The sequence below is a fragment of the Lathamus discolor genome, chromosome 6 (assembly GCF_037157495.1).
Source record: "Lathamus discolor isolate bLatDis1 chromosome 6, bLatDis1.hap1, whole genome shotgun sequence".
Taxonomy (NCBI): Eukaryota; Metazoa; Chordata; class Aves; order Psittaciformes; family Psittacidae; genus Lathamus; species Lathamus discolor.
Genome location: NC_088889.1, coordinates 37,128,163 through 37,134,951, shown reverse-complemented (window position 1 = coordinate 37,134,951; position 6,789 = coordinate 37,128,163). Strand labels below are relative to the sequence as shown.

At 57.2% G+C, this 6,789-nt stretch overlaps 1 protein-coding gene across 3 annotated transcripts in view; it reads left to right on the top strand.

Moving 5' to 3' along the window:
* Positions 1 to 295: 295 nt before the first annotated feature.
* The window catches only part of TMEM63C (transmembrane protein 63C), a 38,554-nt gene continuing 32,060 nt past the window's right edge, over positions 296 to 6,789 (top strand). The window contains exon 1 of one of the 3 annotated variants that reach the window (XM_065686016.1): positions 296 to 308. The gene's annotated coding sequence lies outside the window, so the exon portion shown is untranslated. Of the gene's footprint in view, positions 309 to 5,331; positions 5,464 to 5,723; positions 5,761 to 6,789 lie in introns of those variants that run through there. The other 2 variants (XM_065686015.1, XM_065686014.1) reach the window with 2 other exon arrangements.

Here is a 6,789-nt window from a genome sequence, read left to right as displayed (position 1 = left end):
GTATGTGCGTCACAGAGGGGGATGTGTTTTCCACAGAGGGAATTGACCTGCATTCCTATCTGCGTGCATGTCCAGACCACAAAGAAGCAACACAGCATGCCATGGCCTTTCAGAGCAGACGTGGGGCCAGGTCAGAGCATCTGTTGTTGAGAGGGTAGGTGGGCAGTGGTCCTGACCTCTGGGGAAGTGCAGACTAGCTGTGTCCAGAGTAATGAAAGGGTGTTTGATGCACAAAAGCTGGCTTGTTGTTATCAAGTGCAAGCCTGCAGGTATAGAAGAAAACATCCAATGGGTCATTCTTCAAGGGGGTGAGTGAAGTGCTAAATGTTACAAAAGGCAGAATCTGGGGTGGGAAGAGTGAAGGAACATTTGGCTAGTGGCAGGATGCTGGGATGAATAGAGGAAAACCCTGAGCAAGAAGCTGCAGCAGATGCTTGCAGTGATACAGGAGTGGGTGGTAACAGCCGCAGGGCCCTGCTGGAGGGGGCAGCAGCTGACCTCTGGGAGGGCTGCGGTGCTATTCTTTGAGATGAGCAGCTGGGTTTCAGCTGCACTGGTGGCTTGGACAACTTGAGCTGCCTGTGCTGAGGGCCCAGCCATGGTGCCTTTTGGAGCGAGGCTGGCGGTGGCTGGGCAGCACTGTGAGCAGACCTTGCTTCCCCAGGGCAGCTAAAAAACTGGGACCTGGAACCGTGGAGTGCTCCCACACCTGCAAGTGCTGAGCACTGTCCTGCCTGACTAGCAATTGGGAAGAGCCGATTAGCATGTTTTAATGTAACTGATTAGTGCCTGGTCACGCTGCCTGGGCAGTGGGTGATGCTCAAAGTGGATTTGAAATTACAAGCATGCAGACACCAAACCACTAGGGAGCTGGCATGGGGGAGAAGCAATTTCTTGGCTTAGCAGCTGCGGCCCCAGTTTCTCTCCTATTCCCAACGGCGAGCTGCCTTCAGAGAGCCCTACAATGGTCCGGGGTGAGCACTTGAAAATTCAGAAATTAACTTTCTTTAATTAAGGGAATGGAGGTGGCTGCTGTGATGGTGGCTCAGCCTCTGCTGCAGATCTTCCAGCCTCTCCTTTTGCAGAGCACGAGCCCTGTGGCCTCCTGTGGGAAAGGAGAAGCATCTTGCTTGGGGCCAGAAATCCCCTGCAGGCAGACCCCGGGGAAGGGAGCAGAGCCCTCGCTGTGCAGGGGGATGTGGGTCTGTCGCAGCTGGCTCTGCCCCAGATTTTGGGGGTAGGTGGGAAGCGCTGCCCTGCATTCAGGCCCTGGCCAGGCTGTGGCTGGCTGGTGCTGCCTGCCCGGGGCGGTGCCCACGTCCCACCATGCTCAGGGATCCAGCAGTGGTGCACTGGGAGAAGCTGCTGCCTGCTGGAGCTCTGTTTCCTTAGCTACAGAAGGCAGGAGGTATTTCAGGAAGGAGGCAGGCAGGTGTGGGGAGCAGCCTCCCTCCTGAGGCTCACCTACCCTTCCCTTGCACCAGGACTGAACTGCCCAGATTCCATTTTCCAGGTGCTTGCTTGGTGCCCTGTGTCCAGCTGGGAGGAATGCCGAGCGCCCATGGCTGGGCTGAAGTCAGCATAGAAGGTCTGTGCCCTGTGCTGTGCCAACAACAGGGGAAACCACCCAGCATCGCTGGGCAAGTGCCACTTTAACCTCCTCAGGTGTGAGCTTCTATCAATACCCAGGGGATAATCTCCCCCTTGCCCTAGGGATGAAAAGAAATTAATTCCTCCTTTCGAAGCATGAGCATAATGTAATGATAAGAAAAAAATCCTCCAAGGAAACAAGCAATTCTGTCCTGGAGCAGTCTGCAGGTGAGAAGGTCTGAGGCCACATCCAGCTTATGCCACCACCAGCTATTCCCAGCCCTGCTTCCCAGTGCCATGGTCAGACCTGTCCACACTGCGCAGCCCCATGAAGCCCCACTGGCTCCCTTCCATGTGCTAGGGAGGTGAGGGCTCTCTTCCATGGCTGCCGGCAGGCAAACCCTGGCCGAGGGCTTGTTGGTTGTGCTCGCCACACCCCAGCTGGCCCACCCATCCTGGTGGGAATCAGCCAGCACAGGGACATCCTGGGACTGCTGTGCCATGCTAGGCTGGCCTGCCCGCGGACATGCAGACACAGTCATGTTGGCTCCAGGAGCAGGAAACAGCAGCTAAAGGATGTTTTCATACCCACACCCCCCAAATCTGCCCCTGACCTGTGCAAGCTGCAGTTTTCCAGGGACATACACCAGCTCTACGGGAATATTCAAAGGCACATCCCTGGCTAAATGCCACACCTTTGCCAGCACTTGGCTCTGAAGCTGGGAGACACGGGAGCTGCCCAAGGAGAAACTACAAGCCTTTTCCTTTTCCAGATGAGCAAAGCAGTCTTTTTCTCCAGTCATTGTTCTCAGGTAGTCACCGTCTTGCCTGAAAAGTGTCTAGACAAACTCAGCCTGAGTCCCTGAGCCTGCCTGGGCTTTACAGCTTACACAGTAAAAGCTGTAAGAAATGGAAAAGAGGAATTGCAGTTGGGAGCATCACATAGACAGCAGGATGCAGTGCTACAGCTCCGACTAGGAAGCAGCTCCCTGTGCTGCATCGTCCTGCTGCCTCCGGCTGCGGCTCCGCATCTCTCCTGCCCTGCTGCAGGGTTTAAGCAGTGCAGGAAGGAGGTAAAGGGCTGCTCCGCACACAGAGCTGGAGGCTGAGCCACACGCTGCTTGTGCTTCCCAGGGGTGTGGTGGGACTTAAAACCACGCAATGCCTGAGCCTTTGTAAATCCTTAAGAAGAGCCCGTAAGGATCTTCCTGGAATGAAGTCACAGCCACCGAGGCCCAATGCATATTGGAAAATGAAGGAGTTTTTCTCCTTGCTTGGATTCCTCTGGGTTTACCTCTTGGTCTATTCTGTTCTGTTCAGTTCCATGCAGTTCAGTTGGGTTCGGTTCGGTTCAGTTCAGTTCTGTTTTCTCTATTCTGCTCTATTCTAGGCACAATCTGGGCCAGAGTTAGAAAGAAACAAGTGTCTCCAAGGCATGGCATAGGCACAGGGTAGGTTTTCCCAGCTTTGTGTGATCCTGATATTTTGGCAGACCAAGGGAGGGGGAGTGGGTGTTCAGTCCTTTGGGACTGGGCTACCTCACCAGCAGCAAGGTTGCCAGATCTGCTCAGAAGTCAAGATTTCCCAGCAGCATTTGCCACTTTAACTGATGGAGTGTATCGGTTTCCAGTATGAAGGAAGTTCAAAAGGAGCATGACCAGCAGGTGAAAGGAGGTGATCCTGCCCCCTCTACTCTGCTCTCATGAGAGCTCACTTGGAGTACTGTGTGCAGTTCTGGTGTCCTCAACATAAAAAGGACATGGAACTGTTGGAACAAGTCCAGAGGAGGGCCACGAGGATGATCAGGGGACTGGAGCACCTCCCGTATGAAGACAGGCTGAGGAAGTTGGGGCTGTTCAGCCTGGAGAAGAGAAGGCTGCGTGGGGACCTCATAGCAGCCTTCCAGTACCTGAAGGGGGCCTATAGGGATGCTGGGGAGGGACTCTTCATCAGGGACTGTAGTGATAGGACAAGGCGTAATGGGTTTACACTTTAACAGGGGAAGTTCAGGTCAAATATAAGGAAGAAGTTCTTTACTGTAAGGGTGGTGAGACACTGGAATGGGCTGCTCAGAGAAGTTGTGAATGCTCCGCCTCTGGCAGTGTTCAAGGCCAGGCTGGACAGAGCCTTGGGTGACATGGTCTAATGCAAGGCATCCCTGCCCATAGCAGGGGGGTTGGAACTAGATGATCTTAAGGTCCTTTCTAATCCTAACCATTTTATGATTCAGTAGGTCAGAGAAGCCATGGCTTGTGCAAAACACAGTCTGCACTTGCTGAGAAGTAGTGTATTGGAACTGAGGACTCAATGGCAAATCACAATCACAAGTAATTTTAGGAAAACCTACAGATTTGTTTCTCCCACAAGCCTCTGCCTCTCAGCATTTGCACAGCACATATTGTACTAAGCCAGCACAGTGCTCTCTGCTTTTCCTGAGGCAGACAGTGTCACCTGCTGCCAGGCAGCAGCCAAGCCTCAGTGATGCTGCAGGACTGGTGCTGGCTTGTCTGGAGTAAGGGGCCAAGCTGTGTGACTTCTCCACATCACACATACTGCTGGGGCTGAAGGAGATGACAATGAAAGAGATATGGAAACCTTTTTTTTTTGTTCAGCTGTTCCCTAAAGTTTTAGGCTTGTATTGTTTGGGCTATGGTAGCTCCTAGAAGTCACCAGTCAGGGAAAAGGTCTCATTTATAGTAAAGTTTTATCTAAATGCATCGTGTTGCAGCCCACCTGTGCTCTGCCCCATGCTCCAGCAGAGCAGAAATCATCTGAGTCCTACCTCAGGCTCGGGGATCCTGAAAAAAAGAGAGACACTATCGGAGACACCTGGTTTTCACCCCTGGTTCCTCATGTCTGTGAGCTGCGCCATGCTTCCACCTGCAGTATGAAGGAAGGTTCTTAGCTGACAGTTCATTACGGTTTTGTTCCCTGATGCTTCTCCTGGTGGCATTCGTAGCTGTGCTTGTCAGACTGGAAGGTCATTTAAGAGGCAGAGGCTTGTACTTCTTCAGCCTGAAAGAGATGAAATGAGCCCAAAGGAGCCTTCAGTGGATGCTGCAGAGCAACACTGTTCACTCAGCATCTGGAGAAGCCACAGAGGTGGGTTCCCAGGCTCCCTATGTAAGGCGGCAGCAGTGAAGCACCTGGGACTTCCCTGCGGTTACATTTTGTGCCATTTGGGATAAAAGGTGCTGTTGAAGTGGCCGTTACCTGGTAGCCAACTTCCGTGTGTGTCCCTGATCACTGGATCGCTGAACACAGCGGTGTTCAGGCGAGACACCCAGTATCGCACCCCTGGGTGTGCTGCCAGCCGTTCCTCCAGCACAGGGTGCGCTGCCTGCATCCTCATGGACTGGAGAGATGGCGAGCAGGGTGGAATGCTTAAGCAAAATCAGGCTCTCAAAGCCCCTTTGCACATTGCAGGCTCAGGTCCCTGGTCCCACCTGCCGGTCACCCCCGATGGCAGGAAGGCATGGCCGCTCTGCGGAACTAAGACCCCTAGGAAGCCTCTTAGCTACCTCCCCTGCCACGCAACTGAGCGATGCCGCAGCAACGGCAGAGGCTTTGCACAGGCAGTTGAGGTCTCAAACACACCCATCCATCCCCCTGCCGCTGTGTGTGAGGGCTGCCCCGTGTGCCCCTCGGCGGTGGCTGGCTGCCCCGGGGCCCGCTCGCTCCCCTCGGGGGCACGCTCCCGGCAGCCACTCCGAGGAGGGGCTGATGCAGCGGGCGCAGCCCCAGACCCAGAAATAGCCTGAGGCGCGCAGACCCGCACCCAGCCCCTCCGCCGGCAGCTCCGCGCTGCCTCCCGGTACCGAGCGCCGGGGCCGCCGGGATCTCTCCTCCCCGCAGGGATGCCGCGGGCGCACGGTAGGCAGCGCGGCGGGGGGCTGCCCGACCCCATTTCGGGCCCGCAGCTCCGGCCGTGTTTCAGCCTGAAGGCCGGCAGCGCAGGCCCCGGAGCCCGAGCATCGGTGAGGTGGGGGGAGCAGCCCGGGGACCGCGGCCTCTCCGCCGCAGCGGGGCGGGCGGGGAGGCGGAGCGGCGGCGGCCCCGGCCCCTTCCCCTTCCCCTGCCGGTGCTGGGCCGGGCAGCCCGCGGCCGGGCTGTGCGGGGGGGGCGGCGGCGGCGGGCACGGAGCGGAGCGGGGCCGGGACCCCCCAGCAGGTCAGTCCGGGACGGGGGGCAGCGGCCGCCGGATGGGAGCCGCGGTCCGGGTCGCGGGGCTCAGCCGGCGCCTGCCGCGGCAGCGGGCGGGGGCCTTGCGGGCAGCGGGGCTCCAGCGAGTGGTGGCCTGTGGGGCTCGTGGGGTGCAGGATGGGCAGGGGGGGTCCTGCCGGTGGGGAGGCTGGCGAAGGGGGTTGGGAAGCCGCTCCCTGCGTGGGGCTAGTCCTGGCCCCGCCGTGCTTGGCTGCGCCTCCCCGGGTGGGCCTGGCTTTGGGACTGCGCTGCGGGATGCTCACGGCAACTTGCTCGACTCCCCGGGCGGGTGTGCCAGCATCGCCTTGGGCAGCACCCGGGTGTAGCTCGGGGGGAAGACCTGCCGGGCCGGGGTGCAGGGACGGGTTTGCTTTGTTGCTGTGGGAGATTTCTGGGCGCTTGGCTCTGTTTAGACGCTGTTTTCCTGCCCTCATAGTGGACCACACACCAGGTGGTTTTAACAAATGTTTGTCTCCGCCCGCCTGATGGGCGGCTGAGGCCCTGCGAGGTGCAGGGGCTTCCCTGTGCTCCTGGAGTAAGTCAGTGACGACGGCAGGGAGTGAGTCCCAAGCCCTCAGTGTCCTTTTCCAGGGCACACGCACTGGCCTGCGCTGCTGTCCTCTGATGCGAGATAACAGTGTCATCCCACCGCTGTGTCATGGCTTGCGTTCAGTTCCCACGTCATCCTGGCCACAGAATCCTCCTTCTGAGAGCCATACCTGACAGTGTCAGAAATGCTTCATGCCAGCAGGGGAGAGGAGGGGGACATCTCCCTATTTCTCTCTCCAGCTTTGAGAGACTGATGCCTCTGAAAGGACTGTCAGGTCAGGATGAGCTAATGCTCTGGCTGAGCATCTCTCCCCCAGTTTATGACTTCATGCAGTTTTGTCCACGGATCAAGGTCCTGAGTTCTCTCTAACTCGCTTCCCCATCCTTTCTAGCAGCAGTGGTGCTGCACACTGTGTTTGCAATTCAGAAACCTCATGAACAGAATGG